Here is a 24525-nt window from a genome sequence, read left to right on the forward strand (position 1 = left end):
CCCTTTCTTTCTATCTCCCCCTTCCACTCTGTTTCTCTTTTTACCCCCCTTAACCCTTCCCCCTATGCAGGGTAGCCAACCGGAACTAGCTCTGGTTAACCTCCCTGCCTTTCTCTGCATTATTTTCTCTCTCTCTCTCTCTCTCTCTAGGGGGATGGGAGGAAGCGGGGGGCCTTCAATACTCCTGTAGAGGTGGAGCATTGCGTTGTTCGCCTCCTGCCTTCTATGGCTCTCAACGGCGCGACATTTTGAATGTTCCGTTACCGCGAAGTCCAGTCTGCTTATTCTTACCGAAAAAATGCGGATGTCACTGCCTCGGCAATGCATCCTCACCACTGACATGTTATACCTGAGAGAGATAACTCATGGCTGTTTCTCGAACCATTTGCATTGCCGACCAGGCCACTCTCAGTGGTTGATGCCGCACTTGCGCCAAATGGTGGCGACGCTAGAACTGCTAATGCAAGAACTGCCATGCTAGAACGATGCTAATGTAAATAAGCTTGGTAAAAAGACCTTGATATCTTTGGATCTCGGAGGTGAACTCAGACTCCGATAACGGCACGGTTCGATAGATTTAATGTGGCTGGCTCAAGGCAGAATCAAGACTAAGAAATTAGATTATAGCCTGAAGCAAGAATAAAGTAGCCAGTGAGCTTTTAGAAGCTTTTGTAGATCAAGGAAAATGTGGATGACTGTGTAAGGGACAGTTCTGTTGCCTTATACCATGCTGAACACAATTTCCTGCACAGCTTCTGTTGACATGAGACAGGCTTGATTTGCCCTGTCCTCCTCATCCCCCCTTCCTTTTTTTTATTTTGTCACGTGTGAACACTGCGTATATATGCAGATTTGACACCAGTGAACCCAGTTGATAGTTTGAGCTCTTTTCGTCTACCTTGTTATTTCCCTGTGTTCCTTCTTTCTTAGGCACAACTCTTCCTAAAACGTAGCCATACAACAAGCTAGTTCTAAAGAAGTTCTTATAAACCATCTAACTCGTGGCATTCTCGATAAGCCACTCTATTCAGACGTCGCAATTCTCGTGGGAACATTGCTATATTTGGTGAACATATTGTGTGTCATAATGGACCAAAATAGTTCCGCGGTAAAATATTTGGTGATTGTTTCAAACGTGGCAAATGCCTTTTAGCTATTCTCTCAAGTTTTAGGGAATTAGTGCAAATAATCCTATATATTGCTCATCATTTCTGACAGAACCGACAGCGAGAATGCATCAAGCAGTGATCGCCCGCACGACGCATTTCGGGCGCGGGTGAAGCTATAAGCAGTTTATTCTACGAGCGTGTGTGAAACGGAATTATCATTACGGCAGTTGCGCAGCGAAGCTATCTCTGAAAACTACACCCCCCCCCCCCCCCCTCCCCTTCGCAATGTCCCTTTCACAGACATTCCTGCGACTGTTCTGCCGAACCGTGTCTTACCAAAACGGTTCCTCGAAAAAGTGATGGTTCGGGTTCAAATCAAGTCAAATGAAATTAGTTTAGCCCAGCCCTGTTGTATTTGTTGTATTTGTATTACTGTTGTAATTGTTGTATCGGGACCTTGAAACCGGTCACGGAAAAAAATATGCTTCGATTGCCGTTCAGCTAAGTATAACTGTTTACCTCTGGTTTTCGGTTCATCTTCTGCTTGTTTAGACAACGTGGCTACATTTATTGGAGAAACGGCGTCCACAGTTAAAGAACTAGCACAAATGTTCGCGCCATCAGCTTCCCTACCGGTGCCACACTTACAAATTACCAGCGGTGAAAACACGCTTGCGATGCGGAAGGTATTCGCCAGTCGTTCCCTAATCCCTGGCGGACGAATATCTAGGGATAATTAATTACTCTTTCGACTCACACATTCTGTACTCCGCGCAACCAGTCGATGAATGTGCATATTACACGCTCAGAGTGGCCGTTTGCGTGTAAATAATCATAGCCAATTGAGGCACTGCATTGACAGCAGAGTAAAACAAAGAAAACATGTACGAGCCGGCGTAGCGCCATGGCTGACACATGCTGGTAAACTAGGTCACGAAGCAATAGTGTATGCTATTTTGGTCAACGATTCAAGCGCATCGAAGCTTACATGCTCGTCATTTGCATGTGCGTCTGTGTGCGTCCGTATCTCCGAGTTTATCCGTTTCCTTTCTGTCACAAAAGCGCCAAATAACTAATCGCTACTAAAGTCATTCTTTCAACTGATGTTTTTTTCGGTCTTTTTTGTTACTCGCCCACTGACCGCCTGACCAGCTCTTCTAAAGCAAGAAAAATGTGCCGCCAACGACACCCTTGAACGCTTCCTTACCTCTCGCTTACCCAACACCCTCCCACGCCCATCTTTTTTCTTTTCTTGTTCTTTGTTCTTTTTTCCCCTGGTGTCCCCCCTTTTTTTTCTCTCTTTTTCTTTCCTTTCCCCCCACCTTCCCACTCTCCCGCTCTTGTCCCCTCGTCTTGGCAACCACGCTCACGGGCGTCAGGCGACAGCACTCATTCTCCTTGACGTCTCTCCCTATACAAGCAGCCGCCACCGACAACAACCACACGTGACGTCACTACACTAAACCTTTAAAACTAACACGCCGAGTGTGACGAGGCCACCTTTGACGAAGATAGGTCCTCCTTTCAAAAGGTTCGCCAGTCTTTCTTAGGCACCTTATCCCTGTTTATAACATTTATACCAATCGAGCGAAAGGGCTGGCGTCCTGCGTCTGTAGCAGTGAAACGGTACCTAAATTCTCATTGGCTGTGACGACAATTCACGAGCGCGCCTCGACAGAGCAGAGCAGGCGAAAGGGGAACACCCTCTGTTGCCGTAGCGTGCCTGGTGTTGAGTGAGGGGGAGGGTGGGGGGAGGAGAACGGCGCGACGCCACGTAAGCCTCACTCTCGTCTCTTGGAAGCCTGGAGTATTGCGCGCGTTCCTTCGCCGCGCAACCTCTCGCCCGCATTGGAACTGCGCTTCGGCGAGGCCAGATCGAAACGCACCGGAGGTCTCGACCCGCTCGCTTGCCCGCGAGGAGATCGTAACTCGGAGGACGTCATTACTATGACGCGGCGTCGAATGACGTCATTACTAAGGCACGCGGCGAGCGCTGGGCGAGCGCGTCCGCGGTTGCTACGTATGGAAACAAAGCGCTGGCTCGCGCTTCGGACCCACTGCGCATGCGCATGAGGACGCGCTCCGCACGAGCGACGGGTTCTCGTGTTCGCGCTTTCTTTCTGAACAATGAGAGACGCAAATGGCTGAATTTAAGACACCTGAAGAGCTACCCTCAAACCTTACCTCAAAAAAAAAAGAAGAGTTAATTGATTTGAAAGCGAACACAGTTTAGTTAAGGAACCTGGCATCATACACATTCAGCGTCCACAATGCGCCACTGGTGAACATACACTGCCTAATTTACAAGCCTTTCCGGTCTCGAAGAATATGTGATCATATCGCGATTCGGGCTTCACAAAGAGCAGCGTGGTGATGATGAGAAATTCCCCATCGTGTATAAAATAGTGTGTCATTTCTTTCGAAGAGTACTATGACCTCACCGTTAACCTTGAGGCAAACTGCTGCTTTTCGTTCGGCAATGCAAGCAACACCGCAGATATCGTATGGAAAAACAAGGAATTATAAAACAACAAATTAAAACTCGGAAACTTAAAAAAGAGAGCGCAGAGAGTGCAGCTCGTCCTGAAATGAGCCTTAATTCTTTTGTTTCCCGTGGCAGGGACTACCCTCGAAGACTTGCCGTCCCTATTCTGATACCGATGTATTTGCTCCATTGCGGCCGTAGACAAGTCTGGAACACTTATTGTGCCATTGTCCTCAATTTCAAGCACGAAGACAACCTTTGTCCAACACATCGAGTAAATTAGATGGTCGTCCTCTGAGTGAACGCACGTTACTAGAGCACCGTCCTGACCGATCATCGGCTCAGAAGGCAGTGAAGGCACTTTTATGCTTTCCCAGAACTTCTGGTTTGCGCGAGCGTCTTTGACTCAAGTGCTGTCCGTACACGTATCTACACTTTCTCTCTCGCTTCTCTCGCTTCCCTTTCTCCCTTCCGCCAGCGTAGGGTAGCCAACCAGACTATTGACTGGTTAACATTCCCTGCCTTCCTATATTACTCTCTCTCTCGCTGCCTGAGGACAACAGACTTGAGTGCCCGACTATAGACATCCTACACTTAAGTTCTCTCTCTTCCTCTTTGACTCCCCACTCCTCTCCCCACGTGTAAGGTAGCAAACTGGACTCAGTCTGGTTAACCTCCCTGCCTTTCCGTCTTCCCTTCTCTCTCTCTCTCTCTCTGGGGCAACAATGACTGCGCTCCCCGTGCACTCATTTCAGTGACTGTCGTATGCACAGAACCTGCAGCATTTACAGGGGCAATGCTCGAAACTAATTATCCTTCTAATCTTTGATTTCATTTCCACAAATTTTCTTCTGTTTTCGGCTGACTCCGCTTAAACCAGCAATTTTTCGCAATCTTCTCGCGCTTGCCATTGACAGCTCTCGGAAGGCGTGGTGATTCAACCTTGCGTCACATGTATGGACTTGCATGCAACGCTTTTTATTTACGGCAGCTGAAGCGGGATGGCACTTCAGCAGCAGGCCGCGATATCATTGGAAATGAGACAGAAAAAGCAGAAGCAAACGATGTAATTCTGAGGATAGGTAGCACCCATGTCCCAACAACATGAAATGCTTAGTTATTCGATCTTGCCGTTGAGTGCGGGAGTTGGCCGACGTTGAGGAGGATTTTGAGAACTGAATGGTTATTTACATTGTTATGAAATGTGCTGTAATTCGATGCTGAGGTGAAGTAAAGTATGTTAACGCATGATACCCTACGTAGGATAGTAAGTAATGTGTTTAATTTTACTCATTTGTCAAGGTTTATGGCAATGTTGTGCTTAATATGATGGTTTTGTATAAGTGTACGACCATGTGAACAGGACGTGTGTGCCTCTGCTGTTGTCTTTGCCAGCGTGGGGGCGAAGGACTCCCTCAAGCCATCCTTGAATGGCTTTTCCCTTCGCCTCCCATCACATGTATATGCGATAAACCAATAAAGAATCAATCAATCAATCAACTAATCAATTTACATTATTTACAGCAATAACACAAAGTAATGAACAGTCATAAAGTCATCGGCGGCCGGCAACAAATCGGGCGCTGCGGCCCCTGGCAAGAAGAACGAAAAAAAAAACTCTTCTCGCTGCTCTCGCTTTTAACCCCTTCGGCCTCTCGGGGTCACGTCATTTTGGGCCAATCGTCGAGCCAACTCAGGTGTCCTCATGTTCCTCCAATGGTAGGCGCCCATGCAAGTGCCGTCACATTCGGCCGACGGGGACGCTCCAAGGGCTCCATTGCCCGAGGGCTGACTTGCCTTCGGCGTCGCCTCCTCACCTGGTAGCGCTCAGCTAGAGGAAATGGGTTGTTCTCGAACGGCCTTCCAGAGCCGCAAAACATCTTTGCTCGCTACCGAAATCGACTGCCTGGAACCGTGCCAACCTCGGTGCATGAGGTGGGGGTCGCCAACATGTTTTACGGGTCCGGTAACGTGGTAGACGCGCCCCAGCGCACCTTAACTGGAATGCGATGGCAACTGGATGTGGTCGGGTAACTTGAGTGATGCCAGGAAAAGATCCGCATCCAACAGCACCCTTTACAAATAGCATAAAAATTCGTGGGTTCTGCTATAAATATACAGTCATATGTTGCTGGCACGCAATGACGTTTCAACAATACGCTCAAAACTAACTCGCCGAAGTCACTTGGCTTAAAGTGTGGGGGCTACGCTTCAGTTTCAAAGTTGCAGGACAATTGTTTTAATGCGAAAGCATTATATGCACTATTGGCCAGATCCGTCGTGCTCGTCGTGACTGAAATATAGTACGAAAAATGGCCGATGGCACAAAAGTGAAAACACCTCAGAAATTCTCGGAGTGGCATCGAATTTCTCAGTCAGGTTCACGTAAACAGAGTAAATTGATGGCTTTGCAAATAAAATTTGGTACGTTTCGGCCTGAATAGGAATCCAATTTCAACCTCCGTGGTGCGAAACAAGCACGCTTCCCCGGCGCCTCGGCGTCCGCATAGTTCTGGCTGACTGAAGGTGTCTCCTAGTGCTTGCGTCATCGGTCACGTGATGGCGCAACCTATGGGGAAGGGGTGGCGACACGTCTTCAGTGTATAAAATGAGCGTGCTGCCTCCCGTGCGTCACTTCATCTTCGGGATTTTCATCGATGCTTTGTCTCCTGCGATGGACTCTCGACGTCACGTCATGAGTGTACGAAATAGCCGGTCCCTGGCTTGCGTATACGCAAACACACACCGAATCAGCCGAAAAAAACTTTGATGCATGCGCAAACGATCAATTGAAAGCACTTCACCAAAAGGAATATAATGGTTTCGCATTCCCACGCGTAAGCAGTCTTAAGTGTACCTGACGAATTTTTACAGCGAAGCTCTATTTGGCTAGCCGATTCGTTCGACCGTCGCCTGTACACCACAAACTTCTCCGGCACAACCCCATGCGCATGCGTGAAAAAAAAGAGAGGCGCATGATTGGCTGCGCCAGTAGTGACGCCATTGCTCTCAGTCGCAGCCGAGCGCCCGCGCAGCAGTTTGTCTCCGGCTCTGAAATGGGTAGACCACACGTCATATGTACTCCTGAGGAGCAGGCAGCTTTCGATCAGCAACGCCGCGAGCAGAACCAGGAACGAGCTCGTCTACGCCGTGCAAATGCTGCAGTCCGGCTACAAGAACAGGACCATGTAGCCGAGCGCCAGCTCAACTGCGTACTGAGGATCCGGCAGCCTACCAAGCCGTCGTTTATTGAACCGTCGGAATTAAGCCAGTGATAAATACCGGGGCCGCACGTTTCAGTTTTGGTGGTTAACCGTCTGCACGCAGTGTGTGGGCGGTGATTTTTCGCACCGTCTCTCACTGAAATCTACATTTCTGATAGCACTTTCGAATGTGTACGACACTCTGGAGGCGCGATCGGTCAGTTTCTTTTTTCTGGAAGTGGTCACAATGTACGAGCTTCCTAGATATGCCAAACGCGTGCGAAGTGAGCTGAGACCACTTTATCTGCAATGACCCAAATGCAAGTTTCTTGCAAGTTCTGTTACTGCCACCCTAGGCATCCAAGCTGCGGGCTAATTTTAGAGCGCAGGCCTTAGGCGCCCATTCCTGCGTTGAGCGTCCGCGTAATCGAGTGAGCGAGCAGAGTGAAGGATGAAATCATAGAGTTTCTCACTGCATTACCTAGAGGGAAATCTGGCGCTGCTGCGCTGTGGTATGCATGGGAATGCCGGTATATTGTGGATTCGGATTGGCATCGTTCTCGTAGAGACAGGACACCTTGAAGACGCGCTTGGCAAGTACCGTTCCGTCTGTCGCAATGATTCATTTTCTACTAGAACAGCACGTGAAAAGCTGTTTTAGCTTAATTATTACGCGAAAACATGTTTTGTTTAACTATGAGGACTTGTTATTGTGTGTACGACTACATGTTACGTAAAAAGTATCAACGAGCCGCTAAACTTGGAGGACAGACGACAAAGTTCGCGCTCGCTTTGAAACAGTTGGTCGTCTGTTCTTGCTTTTCTTCGCTTGGTCATGCATCGTGGCTGAGTAAAGATGTAATATGCGTGAATGGAAACAATTTATGAAGATTTTACTTTGAGAACGCGTTATTTGCGTAGCCATATCCACGTTTTAGACGAAGCCTCTCACAACACCAGCCAACACGAGCCTCGCAGACACATATACCATCATTTCCATGATGGCACGGTGACCCCTTAAGAAACTCCCATAGACGGTGGCGCCAGATTACCCTCTAGGTGTTATAGTGAGAAACTCTACGGATGAAATAGTGGACGCAGAGCGCAGCGGGAGATGAAGGAGGGCGATACCAAAAAGAGCGCGAGAAGGAAAGCATAGGATTAGGCTACAGTGAAGGCATCTGGCGGAAATCGGAGGAGGAGGGTATGGCGAAAGCGTGTGGAGTGAAGCAGAGTGCCTCGCGATATTTCAAGATGGCGTCATAGAAGCGTGCGCCGTAGCGCACCTATTGCGTCATCGCTAAGGCACGCGGCGAGTGCTGGGCGAGCTCGTCCGCCGATACCTTATATGGAAACAGAGCGCTCGCTTGTGCTTCGGTCCCACTGCGCATGCGCACGAGGATGCGCTCCGCGCGAGACACTCGTTCCCCGGTTCACGCTTTCTTTCTGAACAATGAGCGACGCAACTTGTGGAATTTAAAACGCCTGAAGAGTTGCGCTCAAATTTCGCATTAAGGAGCGTCGTAATCGTCGGCGAATTTTTTTGCTTAATTATACAATGACCGAAAAAAATTATACCTGAGCACCCTAATTGCTTCAAAACAACGTCTTCCACAGGACATACCATTTCATAAGGCAAACCTGTACAACCTTTTACGACAACATTCCTAATCGTAGAACGACAGAAAGCTGAGCTAGTTGGTAAGGATTGATAATGCAAAATTGAAGTGAGGCGTGAACGCCGACTATCAACTGAAGGGAGCACTGAGGCGAAAAATGAAAGAAGACACAAAACTCATCTGCGCATGCTCAGGAATGGTAACACCACGTGTCAATCGGGTACACGTGCTGGTCTACGTGAGAGATAACTGTTAAGGCACTTAATCTCTTCCTTATGTAAAGTAATCGAAGGCTGACTCACGCACGCACTTCCACCATTATAGATATGCCATGCCTCTACCATAGCTGTTGATATGCCATGCTGCCATGCTGTTGATAGTCGGCGTTCGTGTTGTCCACTTCTCTACTCTTGTGTCCTGTCTGCCCGCCTCACTTCAATTTTGCATTATGATTCCTAATCGTTAGGCCGGCAAAAAATGGCAAGGGATCAACTCGCAGATTTGCGTGCTGATGATTGTCTCACCTGCGTGCATCGATGAAGCCCGGCATCGAAAATTTAGTATTAAACATATAATAGAAATCGGCAGTACGAATTAGGGAGAAAACATGGGCAGAGGAGATTCTGGATAGTATAAGCAATAAGATTTAGCTCCGGGCAAACTCCAAGTGCCGTTTTCCAATAGGGGTACAACGCAGAACTCCTTTTATGAGACAATCGCACGAACAATTTGATATGGATTTTTACATTTAGCAAAGGCGATTTTGATGAAGTGACTTTACCAAGAACTTTGTAAGTTAGGAGCTGCAATTTTTTTACAAATATCTGTGAAATTTCTAAGGCGCAGAGAAATTGAGCCTCTAACATGGACAAATCTGATGTATAAATTTACAACTTGCATAACATTGTTACAAAGTCCTATGCACAAGTTACTGGTACGTTTGACAGCTGTGTATACACCTATACTTTGGGCGTTCCTGAAGAAGTAATTTCTAGAATTTCCATTATTTTTTTAATTCGCAGCCTCAGTCAAAGAAACCGTCTGCTAAGACACTAAATTTAAGGTGTTTTTATTGCAACAAACATCAATAAAACAGTGCACTAGAGACAGATGAGGTCTTCTTAGGAAAACAGAGATTTTTCCAGGCCTGTATACAACCACTGACAAGCTACTCTTTATATTCAGGAGGAATAGGAATAAAGTATCCCTGCGAAACAGGGCAGTGACAATTACGATACTCCCTAATGCGAAATTTGAGTGCAGGCCTATGCATGTTTTCCATTCGCCACATATTGCCTGGCGCGAACAATCTGTCTCGTGCGACAATTCTCGTACTAAGCGAGATGTGGCACGAGTGCCTCGCTAATTGGGCGTTCCCGGGAGGCAGTGCGTGGGCGACGCGCGGACGCGACTTACAGGAGCCGTCGCAGACATACATTCGCTCATGCAGCATTTTGTTTCCATACAGGCGACATGCGCACCTTGCCACCGTTTCGTAGCAGTCACGGCCGCAGAGCCTGTCTTACGGTGCACTACTGTCTTATGCGAAGCATATTACTAGAGCTCATCCCAGCTCCTCAGGCGCGGCGGTGTCGCCTTCAATACCACGTGACACCGTGACGTCACGACAGAGGAGAAACGGGGCTCCAACTCGCGCCGTCGCTCGCGGCGTCGCCTTCAAGGCTGACCACGTGACACCGTGACGTCACGACAGAGGAGAAACGGGGCTCCAACTCGCGCCGTCGCTCGCGGCGTCGCGGCGGTATATAAGCAGCTGCGCTTGCCTCTCCTAGACACTCACGAGGTGAGATGCCTCCTGGAGACAGAGCTGCTCGTTGGAATGAGAAGCGAAGGTTGCGGCGGGCTACAGAGACTGTTTCTAGGTGGCTTTGCTACGGCGCAGCGACTACGCGCCCCGCATCGGACGCGCTGAGCGTCGAGCAACGCAGCGTTCGGCGCGACAACGAAATGTGCGCCTGAGCAAGCGCCGCACGCCTGAGCCGACGACACCGGCTTTTCTGCGACACGAGCTCCTTAACGCTGTCGCGTTAAAATAAAGGCTAGTATGCTTCGCATCCTGGGCTTAACCTTAGCTAAGCCACAGCCATCTTTTCTCATCCCGCTTTCGCCATTTGCTCCTCCTCGGCCTTACTTCTCGCCCACTTTTCGCTGTCGCCGTCGTTCACCTCCTGCTTCACTCCGCGTTCGCTCTTTCATCCTTCGCTGTGCTCCTTCGCTCGGTTACTATAGCAGACGCTGAAGCTCGTCGCTGGAATGTGCGACAAAGGGCTGCGCTCAAAAACAACTTAGCCGTTTCAGTGAACTTCGAGTGGAGCTTCGTAAAGCTAGCTGGAAAATAAATCTTATGTAGAGAGAGAGAGAATGAAGAGGGAAGGCAGGGAGGTTAACCAGATATGAGTCTCCGGTTTGCTACCCTACACTGCGAATGGGGGATAGGGGTTAGAAAGATGACAGAGAGGAAAACGCTAAAAAAAACACGCACACATGGAGGCACACACACAAAAGGCGTTCCAGTTAAAGTCGTTCACACAGGCCGGTAGATCGCAAGAAGCGCAAAAGCGCTTGCACGGCCTTCTTCTGTGACGGTAGGTCCTTTCGATGTTGCAGAATTCTTTTTTCGGATAGCGGTTGGTCGTCCAGTTGGTCTAGTTGCTGGCTGAGGCATGCCCTCTGTGGACTGTACTGCGGGCAGGTGCACAAAATATAGCCAATTGATTCTTCATGGCCGCAGTGGTCACAGGTTGGGGTGTCGGTCATCCCTATGCGGAAGGCATAGGCTTTAGTAAAGGCAACGCCCAACCAAAGTCGATATAAAAGCGTGGCGTCTCTACGGCGAAGCTGTGATGGCGCTCGAGGACTTAATGTTGGATCAAGTGAGTGCAGTCGCGGATTTCTTAAATGTGGCTCATTCCATTGCGACGCGGTGCACTGCCGAGCAAGTAGGCGGAGCTTCCGTGCAGCGTCAGTTCTAGAAAGAGGAATGGGGACGTGGCGCTCCTCAGTATGGGCTGAGCGGGCAGCGTGATCCGCCCGTTCATTGCCGACAATCCCGCAGTGACTTGGAAGCCACTGAAAGGTTATGTCGTGGCCTGCATCACTTATATGGTGTAATGTCTCTGTAATATGGAATATTAGTTGTTCCTGCAATCCGCGTCGTAAAGGTGACAGTAGAGACTGCAGTGCCGCCTTCGAGTCTCAGAATATTGTCCATTTGTGTGGCGGTTCATCACCAATGTGATGAAGAGCAGTAAAGAGCGCTGCGAGCTCTGCTGCTGTCGATGTTGTCGCGTGGGTCGTCTTAAATTTGATTGTTGTAGCTTTCGCTGGTATGACGACTGCCGCCGCGGAGCTGCTTGGAAGGACAGATCCATCAGTGTAAATATGCGTAGAGTCACGGTAGTTCTCGTACAAATATAGTAGCGTGAGCTGTCTAAGGGCTGGTGATGACAGATCAGCTTTTTTCGAGATACCAGGTATTGCGAGGTTGATTTTCGGCTGAGCGAGGCACCATGGAGGGATCGAAGGTCTCGCAGCCGGAGTGAAACAAGCTGGCAATGATTCATCATATGCAGTTATCGTTTGGCTGAAAGATGTGTGTGGCCTGTCCGCTGGTAGAGAGGCTAAATGGTGACGAGAAGTCCTGGCTAGATGCCTTATATGGGTCCTGAGTACTTCAATTTCAATGTGGGTCTTGACAAGGTGGTCTCTAGCGATTGCTATCGTAGCCACTGTTGAAGCACTCTGAGGCAGGCCTAGACAGATCCGGAGCACTTGACCCTGAAGACTTTGTATAGTGCGTAGATTCGTTTTGCCTGTGTTGTTTATTGCTGGCAAGCTGTATCGCAGAAATCCCAGAAAAAGCATAATGTACAGTTGCAACATGGCACTAGGCGACATTCCCCAGGTCTTGCCAGCGAAAAATTTGAACAGGTGGCATATGCCTGTCAACCGTTTTTTCACGTAAGATATGTGTGGGCTCCATGACAAGTCCCTGTCGATTATGACACCTAGAAACTTGTACGATCGGACGCGTCGTATTACTTGGCCATTTATCGTTACACTGTAGTTCGCCATGGGTTTGCGCGTAAATGGCACTAGTGCGCATTTCTCGGAGGAAATTTCGAGGCCTCGATTACGCAGGTAGACAGCAGTTTGTGTCGCGGCTTTCTGAATTCTCGCTCGCAGCTGTAGGCGTGTTACTGCAGATGTCCATATGCAGATGTCATCCGCGTACATTGATAGCCTGACTGTGGTTGGCACGTGCTCAAGGAGAGCAATTAGTGTTAGGTTAAATAACACAGGGCTAAGTACACCGCCCTGGGGGACGCCGCGGTAGCTGTAATGTAGCGAAGTATGGCCTCCCTCGGTGCTTACAAAGAAGGATCGCATGGATAGATAGCTCCGTATCCATTGAAACATCCGACCACCCACTCCTACCTCTGCGAGAGCAGAGAGGATGGCTTCATGCGTAACGTTGTCATACGCCCCTTTAACGTCGAGGAATAAGGATGCGCAGAGGCGCTTACGGCGTTTCTCATGTTGAATGTAGGTGACCAGGTCGACGACGTTATCGATCGATGACCGACCGCGTCGGAAGCCCGCCATGGCATCTGGGTAGGTGTTGTGGTACTCCAAGTACCACTCCAGGCGTCCTAGGATCATCCTCTCCATTACTTTGCCCACACAGCTCGCCAAAGCTATCGGGCGTGGAACAAGGCGACTTGTCTTCCAGGTTGTTGGTAGCGTGCCATTTCTCCAAGATTCATTGTACACCTCAAGAAGAACCCCTCTCGCTCGCTCCCCCAGGTGACACAAAGCTCGGTAGGAAATTCCGTCAGGTCCTGGCGCTGATGTGCGGCTACACAAAGCTAATGCTGCCTTAAGTTCGTGGATCGAGAATGGTAGATCCAACCGGTGATCACGTGCTGGCGGACAGCTGCTCGAAGGCGATGGAATCTTGGTAGCTGTGAGTTGGCCGGATAATCTGGCGCAGAAATCCTCTGCCACGTCAATCTCCGATCTCTTTTGAGAGAGGGCAAGTGCCTTGAATGGGAATCGCTGTACGGGAAGTGTCCGCAGTCCGCGCACCGTTCTCCATAGTTGCGATAAAGGCTTGCGTGGATCTAGCGACTCACAGAAGGCAGCCCAACGTTGCGATTCGAGCTTGTCTAACCGGCGCTGTATCTTCTTTTGCGTGCGCCTGGCGGTCCGTAGATCGCCCATTGTTTTCGTACGTCGGTATCTTCGTTCAGCACGTCGCCGGATTGCTCGAAGTCGTTCTAGTTCCACATCATAATCATTAAGTTTCGAGGAGCATGTTAGAGTACGCATAGTGTCTTGCACCACGCTCTTGATTGCCTCTTCCAAGTCGAAAGATGGATTGCCGTCGCAGTGTTCTTCCATAATAGACTGAAATTTAGGCCAGTCCACTCTTTGGATCGTATCCCGTATTTTGGAAGCAGTCAATCCTCTGATCTTGATGTACGTGGGGATATGGTCGCTTCCGTGCGTCTCTATGTCAGCAAACCACCCTGCATGTCTGACTAGGCTTCGTGAGACGAAAGCCAAGTCAAGACAGCTGCTGTACGTGGAGCCACGTAAGAACGTAGGACTTCCATCATTCAGCAGCCAAAGTTCATTACTGGAGGCGAAAGATACCAGATCTCTGCCTCTTGCGTTGATGATCGGACTTCCCCAGAGTGTATGATGGGCGTTGAAACCTCCAGTGATGACCCAGGGATTGGAAGTTGAGGAAAGGATGTCTCGTAGTCTTTTGTAATCAAATCGACTTGACGGAGATAGGTAGGCGCCTACAAAAGTGAAGGCCAGATTCTTTTTCCTTACGTTTAGGCATATATATTGATTACTGTCATTAGGTGGTACAGGCTGATGAGTGTAGGTGAGGTCACGGCGAATGAACACCAAAACCTTACTGTTTTCATAAACAGCTGACGACATAAATGATTCATATCCAGAAAGCCTGATTTTGTTCAATAAGTTCGGCTCGCAAATGACGATAATGGGAAACATATTGGCGAACACGAAGCGACGGAAATCCGAAAGGCGCGCTCTGAGTCCGCGGGCATTCCACTGAAAAATAGCTGCTTGTCGGACCTCTTCCCTAAATGACCGTGGCTGTGGAGCCATGATCTACTCAAGGGTTGCAAGCACCGGACTCAAAGCGTCCAGTACTTGAAGCGATTTTCTGGCAGACGGTGTGTGCATGTTGCTTAGCAGCACGCGAATGGCATTCATTAAAGCCCTAATAAGTGCTATCACTTGCTCATCTGTTTTCCGCGACTCCTCGGATACAGCACCTTGCTGTACTGGGGGCGGCTTCTTCTGCGGCTCTTCTGGTGGTCGTGTACGCGGAAGTGGCGGCCATTCCTTTGTGGAGAGAGATCTGGCAGTTTGCTCCCTTCCAACATTGGTGATCAGAGTGCTGGAAACGTCCGCTGATAATGATGCTTGACGAGGGGACTTTTCCTGAAAGCTTGAAGTTTTCCGCCGTGAAGACCGTTGTCGGTGCCGTCGTCTTCGCCGTACTTTCACAGCGGCCTCTTTGTGGGTAGACTTGTCTCTCACCATTTGCTTAAGAATGGTGAACTCTTTCTTGATCTGGGGACAGCCTTTGGAAGAGGCGCAGTGATCACCTTGACAGTTAGGACACTTGAACGTGGTTGCGCTGCAGTTGTCTTCTGAGTGGGGTTCGGCACATCGAGGGCACACGGCCGAATTTCTGCAAACACCCTTCACATGTCCTATCTTCTGACAATTGAAGCATTGCATTGGTCTTGGAATAAATGGTCGAACCTGGTGGCGAAAGTGGCCGACCTTCACGTAGGGTGGAAGGCAGTCGCCTTTGAAGGTTATCTTCACACAACGTGTGTTGCCGAGGCGACCAACATGCACAATCACGTTGTGTTCGCTTGCTGGTTTTATGAGAATTGGGAGGTCTGCATTAGATATTTCATTGTCAATGTCATAGATGACTCCAGTTATTGTGGCACCATTCGTTGGCACGATGGATCGGACCTTGATGTTTCCCAGCTGCGTTATATGTTGTAGTATGGTCAGTGCACTCGGGTTCATCACATCGATTGCCAGGATGTTTCGTCTAGTATTTATCCTGACATCCTTGATCTCATTTGGCACGGTGTTCTCTAGATACACGGAGAGTGCTTGCCTGTTGAGGACGCGCAGGTTGTCGGTAGCGTTCTGTGGCACAAACAGGATGGAGTGAGGCCATCGCTGAGGAGCTGTTTTCACAGTGTTCGAGCTGGACGCCGAAGATGAGTTGATAATTCTTCGTTTGGCCTTGCGGTACTGGACAAGTCGAAAGCTGTCCTCCGAGGACTCGTCACCTGATGCGCAGTACAGCTCTGTGTCCTCGCTACCACTTGACGTACTTCCTCGCTTCCTCGAACCGATGTCCGCGGGTGAACGGGAACCGGGAGGATCCTCGGGGTGTTGTACATCCATCACCGCGATGGAGGGGGCGGTAGACCCCACAGGTGCAGTAAGAAGTCCAGAAAAACATAGAGACGGGCGATATGTGTTCCGCAAGAGAAGCACTTCGTCTTCCTCTCAAAAAATCTTATGTAATGTTCCATCGCACCAACCATGTCTCTTTCGTAGGGCATCCTTGCTAGTCTTATGCCATCACAAGCGTTTAGTAAAAAAAGATTATTTCAACAATAGTCGATACAAACGCTGTCACAATCACGGCACTTTCACCAGGATAACATATTAAAAGAAGCTAAGCCTTGTGTACACGGCACGCTTTCGAATTTGTGTCCGAGTCCTCACTCGCTAACATATAACCACATAATCCCACGGAAAGGCAGAGTTATGCATAAATTGTCACGTGTATAAAATCATGTTCAAAATAAACAGCGTACAAAATTGTTATGTGCAATGATGATGTCACTGAAACACTTTACATAATTTCAGAGGCATTCTAGTGTGTATTTTGATTGCTAAATCAATCGGACCAGCTGCTCCCTTGGCATCCTGGCTATTCCACGCTACACGCACATCATAAATGTCATGGCAATGTTGGCTGATTTAATCAACGTTTAGTAATTACTAATTGCACGAGTCAGCACCGTGGCAATCTATTTGCGATTGTTTCCAAATCAGAGCATGGCCTTTAAATGAAATACTCCTAATTACGCCACAATCATGCAAATATGCCTAAATTCGTTTAGTCATTTAGGTCCAGCACCTCAGCGAGAATGTATTAGGGCGCACTAACCCGGCACAAGGCACTACATAGTCGTTGCCAGCTAAGAGCCACTGCTTTTCTAAGGTGCGTGAAACAAAATTAATTATCCGTGCCGCATTCCTACTGCGACGATCGCTCTGCGAAGCAGTTGCCGAAGAAAATGATTTATGCGTTCCCGTGTATTTATATTGGTTTTGCCGAGCTAAAGCTTCCTCTATAGAGCAAGGACTCAAGCTGAGCAGTTCATCATCATCGTCAGCCAGGTTACGCCCACTGAAGGGCAAAGGCCTGTCCCATACTTTTACAACTAACCCGGTCATGTACTAATGGTGGCCATGTTGTCCCTGCAAACTTCTTAATCTCATCCGCCCTATTAACTTTCTGCCGCCCCCTGCTACGCTTCCCTTCCCTTGGGATCCACTCCGTAACCCTTAATGACCATCGGTTATCTTCCCTCCTCATTACATGCCCTGCCCATGCCCATTTCTTTTTCTTGATTTCAACTAAGATGTCATTAACTCGCGTTTGTTCCCTCACCCGATCTGCTCTTTTCTTATCCTTTAACGCTACACCTATCATTCTTCTTTCCATAGCTCTTTGCGTCGTCCTCAATTTAAGTAGAACCCTTTTCGTAAGCCTCCAGCTTTCTGCCCCATACGTGAGTACTGGTAAGATACAGCAGTTATACACTTTTCTCTTGAGGGATAATGGCAACCTGCTGCTCATGATCTGAGAATGCCTGCCAAACACACACCAGCCCAATCTTATTCTTCTGATTATTTCATTCTCATGATCCGGATCCGCAGTCACTACCTGTCCTAAGTAGATATATTCCCTTACCACTTCCAGTACCTCGCTACATATCGTATACTGCTGTTCTCTTCCCGAGACTGTTAAACATTACTTTAGTTTTCTGCAGATTAATTTTTTTTAGACCCACCCTTCTGCTTTGCCTCTACGGGTCAGTGAGCATGCATTTATTTATTTATTTATACAAGTACCTGCAGCGCCACAAGGGCATTATTGCAGGGGGGAACGAATTGAAGAAAAGTGAACATGTGACAAACTTGATACAGCAGAGCACAGGTGATAAAAGTAACAAAATACGTAACATAGATGAGTCATCTCGACGGCAAAACGGTCTTGTGAAATGCGGTGCAAATTTGCAAGACAGAAATGGAAAGGGTACACTATCGCATGAAGTGCAATGCCAGCCAAATGATATAAAGAAAACGGGATAATATACTACGACAGACTGCGTGACAATAAAGACAGAAACTCTGAACACGTTTTACATTCACCAATGCTCCTGGGAAGCCTATTCCAGTGTGCGGAAACATGCGGAAAAAAATGAATTACGGAATTGCAGTTGGTCCCCTGAGTTACTAAGCAAGGCAATATCATCAGCGAATCGCAAGTTACTAAGCTATTCTCCATTAACTCTTATCCCCAATTCTTCCCGAAGTGCAAGTTTCTTGCAAGTTCTGTTACTGCCCCCCTAGGCGTTCAAGCTGCGGGCTAATATTAGAGCGCAGCTCTTAGGCGCCCATTCCTGCCTTGCGCGTCCGCATAACCGCGCGAGCGAGCACAGCGAAGGATGAAAGAGTGAACGGAGAGTGCAGCGGGAGACGAAGGAGGGCGATACCGAAGGGAGAGCGAGGAGGAAAGCGTAGGATTAGGCTACAGTGAAGGCATGTGGCGGAAAGCGGAGGAGGAGAGTATGGCGAACGTGCCTGGAGCGAAGCAGAGTGCCGCGCGATACTTCAAGATGGCGTGTACCGTTCACGTCATTACACAGTTTTAGTTACACGTACGTAGAGGCTTCATGTACGCAAACGTGAAAAGCCTACGTACCTTACGTGCACGCCATCTGAAATGCTTTTAGCTACACGTACGCGACGCACGCCAAGAGGGACCCCTTAGCTCCATCTATCGGGAAATGTGAACGCGGCGGTAGCCAATTCAATCCTGTCGCCGTGTTTCGATGCGAGCCGTCTGCTCGCGCGGCGCCCGCTATCGCTTGTTCGTGATCTCGCGGAACTCCCGCGCGAAGCTGTCTACGTGCGCAAGAAGCGCACGCAAAGAATAGAATCTCACGTACGTCCGTGAGACGAGCGCGCGCCCGCTACGTTCTACGCATGCGCACTGCTGACACGTAGAAGATCTACGTATGCAAAGCCTCTACGTACGTGTAACTAAAACTGTCTACTGTCTATTACTAAGGCACGCGGCTAGCGCTGGGCAAGCTCGTCCGCCGATACTTTATACGGAAACAAAGCGCTGACTCGCGCCTCGGACACACATCGCATGCGCTACTTCGCCCGCGCCGCCGCCACTATAGTATGCGCATGAGAATGGGCTCGGCGCGTGACATTCGTCCCCCTGTTCGCGCTTTCTTTCTGGACCGTGAGCGACGCAAATGGTGGAATTTAGAGCGCCCGAACAGTAGCGCTCAAATTTCGCATTAAGGAGCATCGTAATCGTCGGCGAATTTTTTTTCTGGATTATTCGATGACCAAACAATAATTATACCCGGACACCCTAATGCTTTCATACGTCTTTCATGCACAACGACAGCCGTACTTCCTTTCACTAGACGGCAGCCGAATGATTTCCAACTTACGCTTAATCGGCAAACTTTGATCTTCGTTAAAGAGCATAAATTCCTTCGAGTTATTCTTGACCGCCAGCTGACATGGGCATCACACATCCACGCTATTGAAAAGCAGACCACTGCCGCAATAAACGTACTTCGGCGACTGGCTGTCACAATGTGGGGGAGGTCAGTCTCTTCACTACTATAAGTTCATAACGCACCCACAAAAAAATTTCTTACTCAGCACCTATTCTCCATGGTTTATCGCAAAATTCTGAGCAACGTCTTCAACATTTACTGGCAAGGGGTCTGCGAGTGTGTCTTGGAGTTCCGCAGGCTACCTCGAGTTCTTTAGTAATTGCAGAAGACCGTCACCCACCATTTCCAGTCATACGAATGGTTGAAACATGCCGACATATTTATCGCATCTTAACCCAACACGAGAAGCATCCATTAAACCTCGCGCTTACCGAAAGAAACAAAAGCAAAATTCACGATGTTGTTCAAGAACATAAATCCTTATTAGGTACCAAGACTTGAATTATGCAAAGCTGATGTTAGTTACCCTCCCTGGTAGTTAACATCTCCTAATATAGAATTATCGGTCGACGGGATTATAAGTAAGCGAGACATGTTCATGGTAGCCGCACATAACTGCCACTCTTCCAAATTTACTCATATCCCCAGTACCTCCACGTGTACACAAGTGGCTCGTGTCATAAAACTTCGTCGACTTAAGCATTCGTCATTCCATATTTAGCACTAGAGCAAGCATTTAAATTATCCCGAGAGATATCTTCCACCGTGGCAGCACTGTTTGCAATCCTGCGTGCCTTGCGTTTCATATGAGAAAAGCATTCGCAAAAATAGGTTATCTTTAGCGATTCGCAAGCCGCTCTCACATTATTACAGAGCAATGAGAAAAATTATTTGAACACTTTGCTATTGTATAAGACGCTCAAAAACTTACAAAAGCATGCCCAATGAACCACGTAAATGAATTTCAGTGGATACCTGGGCACTGCAACATTCCTGGTAATACTGCAGCGGACGCAGCTGCGAATCGAGCGCACAATAACGCAGAGACAACCGATCTTCCTCTATTGCGTAGTGAAGTCCGACTGATCCTGAGACAGATTTCCTGTCGCCTGAGCGAAACTACCTGGTTTGATCAGCAAACTAATAACTCGGAGTTATACTTTATAGACCCACGTATAACCATATAAATGCCGGAAAATCGAAGAGACAGCAGACAATTTGAAACATTCGTACACCGCCTGCGTCTTGGTATTGCATTTACGAAACACTTCTTGCACAGGATAAAACTTGTCTCTACTCCGCAGTGTTCTTGCGGCCATCCAGACGAAGGTGTGCATCATCTTCACCTCGAGTGCACGAAATACGATCCACAAAGAAGGGTACTGCAAGCATTTTTGTTGCTATGAGACAGAAGACCATTCACCCTAAAAATATAATTGGTCCATGGTCAACTGCGGGCCTTCAGAAAAGAGCACTTCTTGCTTTGAAAAACGTTTTAGGGGACACCAACATTTTCGGAAAATACTAAGTTTCAGATGATCCTAATACGCTAAAGGAGTAACATAAATGTTGTTCTGGATTCAAAATTGATTTATTTGGTGATCGCAATTTTTACGCAATATGTATAATTCTGTTCTGTGCTTGCAGTGTATTACATGTATTCTGTGTTTTGGCTATGCAAAAGCTATGACATGCTTGTATTAACGCGTTTTTTTTTCTTTTGTTTTGTTTGTTTGTTCGCCCTCTACTTGCTGCTCTAACACTCTTATGCACCCACTAATGATAGGAGGTCCCCCTGGCAGTTTCTCACTCTGGGACCTCCTGATGCTGTATATAATATGTAAGCCCGTTTTTTGTACATGTCATAACAACAATAAACAATAAACAATAAACAATAAACATTATATAGGCGTATGTTTACTGAATTCATGCAGAAAACTTTGCGATTCCTGTACTGTAGGACTGTATATTTTTTATTCATCCAGTGTTCTACTGAGTGCCATATTTCGTGTCGCTATTCTCCCTCTTTACGCAAATTTGTTTCCTTTGCCAAGTGACAAGGAGCAGCGGGTGCCGCAATAAAGGTGCCAACCTCTCCTAATATTCATTTGAGAAAAAAAAATTGCTGAACATCAACATCTTCCATTCAACATACAATTTAATAAAGCAAACCTTTAAAACTTTTTATAGCAATATTCCTAATCATTAGGCAGGCAAAAAATGGCAAACTATCAACTCGCAGATTTCAGTGCTGATGATTGTCTGACGTACGTGCATCGATAAAGCCCGGCATCAAACATTTAGAATTAAACAGATAATAAAAAGCGGCAGTATGAATTAGGGAGAAAACATGCGTAGAAGAGATTCTGGATAATATAAACTATAAGATTTAGCTCCGGACTTACTCCAATGTGCCATTTTCAAATAGTGGCGGAACGCCGAAATGCTTTTATGAGACAATCGCACGACCAATTTGAATGCGCTTAATACATTTAGCAGAGGAGATTTTATGGAAGTGACTTTAGCAGGAACTTTGCAAGTTAGGAGCAGCACTTTTTTTTTTGCAGATATCTGTGAAATTTGGTAAGCTACAGAGAAATTGATTAAGGAAGTTTACAAATGCGTGACTTTGCATCGAGAACCGATATCATCCAGATCGGCGCGTCGCGGCGGGAACGCACCCGCGCCTGCTCCCGCGTGTGGGCGTCTCTCGGGCTGACTGCGCCTTCCTTCTCCGTCTGCGCATCGGCTGCTACAAAACAGCGGCGCGCACACACAGGCTCACGGGAACCGGCAGCCCCGTGTGTAGTAACTGCGACGACGTGGAGACACTGGAACACCTTCTGCTTCACTGCCCGGCCTTCGGGATCGAGAGGGAGGCTCTGTACGCCTCCTACCGCCGATGTGGCTTGCCATCCACCACCCTGCAGTGCCTACTCTTCCCCAATGCTCACAGTTCCATCACCAAGCATGCATTTTCGGCATTGATGGAATTCTGCGAAGCAACACACCTCAGAGCGCGGCTGTAGGCCCCGCAAACGCTTAGCTACATTGTCGTCTTTTCTTTTTTGCTATTCCGGTCTCTCTCTCCTTTTTACTTCCGGTCACTATCTCCATCTTTTTCTCCCCACACCCCTTCCCCGTGCAGTGCTGTTGAGGTGTCCTCCTGTGAGAGACAGTTACGGCACTGCACTTATCTCTTCCACTTCTCTTTAAAAATCACTTCACACTTCTGTAGGGTGCATTTTTAGAGCCTCGAAAACGGACAAATCGGGTATATAAATTTACAACTCGCATAACATTGTAACATTGCATAACTATTAGATCAACGAGAATATATATTGAACGAACTCGAACATAATAGGATAGTCATTGGTATTCTTCATCGCTGATCGATTTGTTTATCACTAACCATGACCCTAGTATGATCACATCTGGAGTAATAATTTCTGACATCAGCGATCACTTGCCAATATTTATGTGTGTTAAAAACATGTCTAAAAAGAAACGTAGTTCAACATATTCTTTCCAACTTATATCTGAAAAAACACTGTCGACATTTAGAAACTCGGTAGAAAAGAACAACTGGAGGCCTGTCCTTTTAGAAAATGACGCCAATAATGCTTACGAGGCATTCTTAGGTATTCTGAAGCCGATTTACGAGGCCTGTTTCCCAATATTAACAAAAAAACAAAGGCGTCACAGTCGCAAACCATGGGTCACACCGGAGTTGGTGGCAAAGATAAACACAAAGAACATCCTATATCATAAGTTTATTAAATCGAGAGCTGAATGTGATCTGACAGCGTTTAAAAAATATCGAAACCGCTTGAATACTGAGCTCAAGAAAGCCAGAAACGCCTATTACACAAATCAATTCACGTCAACTTGTGGTCGTGTCGACATTATGTGGAAGCGGCTAAACGCAATTTTGGGGAGAAATAGCAAATCAGGTGAATTAAATATGCTAAATATCGATGGTGTAAGTATAACTGGAAAAGAATTAGCAGATACGTTTAATACGCACTTTATTTGCGCTTCTAGAAATCAAGTCCCGCATAACAATCTCAGTGATGTCGTTCATATAAGCGACACTATATTTCTCAAACCGGTTGAAGAAGCAGATGTAACGGCAGCCTTCCACGAACTAAACAATAGCACAGCCATTGATATTGATGGCCTCCAGATAAAGCCTATACGGTATATTTTTGACCTTATTTTACCATACATCACGCATATCTTAAACCTTTGTGTCAGTACCGCTGTATTTCCTCGTAAAATGCAGATTGCACGTGTAACAGTTATCTTTAAAAAGGGTGATAAAAACCAGCTCGGGAATTACAGGCCAATATCTATCTTACCCGTGTTTTCTAAGCTACTAGAAAAAGTAATACTTAGAAACTTTTTGCAGTTTGAAGAAAAACACAAAATTATAACAGCAGCTCAGTATGGCTTCCGTAAGCACCGCTCTACTGAACTTGCACTATTAGATCAACGAGAATATATATTGAACGAACTCGAACATAATAGGATAGTCATTGGTATTTTTCTTGATTTTTCGAAGGCATTCGACTTATTAAACCATACAATACTTCTTCGTAAACTTGAGCGTTGTGGCTTCCGCGGCCATGCACTATCGCTTGTGCAGTCATACCTCATGGATCGCAAACAGGCAGTAGCAATAAATGGTCTCCTCTCAGATATGCAATCTGTAGGCTGTGGCGTTCCACAAGGTAGCATTTTGGGTCCATTTCTGTTTAATCTTTACATCAATGACATTGTACATGCAACTCCATTCGTTAAATTTATCATCTATGCTGACGACACCAGTATTTTTCTTGCCGGAGATAATGCAGCCGAACTCACAGATACTGCAAACAATGCACTGAAGCAAATAGAAAACTGGAGTAGCAGAAATGCGTTGCGGATTAACACAGCAAAGACTAAAGTCGTTGTTTTCAGAGGTAGAAACAAGAAGGTCCGTCTCACTAAGAATATATTCCTTCAGTCCGTACCCTTAGAAGTTGTGCCTTCATTTAAAACATTAGGTATATTATTTAATGAAAGAATGTCATGGGATGATCATGTTAGCTTTGTAACAAATAAATGTTCACGTATTATTGGTCTTCTTTACAAGAACCGTGAGATACTACCGCGAAATGTAATGCTAATGCTATATAATTCATTGATACAATCGCATTTCAGCTATTGCCATTTAACCTGGGG

Source organism: Dermacentor albipictus, chromosome 8 (genome assembly GCF_038994185.2).
Source record: "Dermacentor albipictus isolate Rhodes 1998 colony chromosome 8, USDA_Dalb.pri_finalv2, whole genome shotgun sequence".
Lineage (NCBI taxonomy): Eukaryota > Metazoa > Arthropoda > Arachnida > Ixodida > Ixodidae > Dermacentor > Dermacentor albipictus.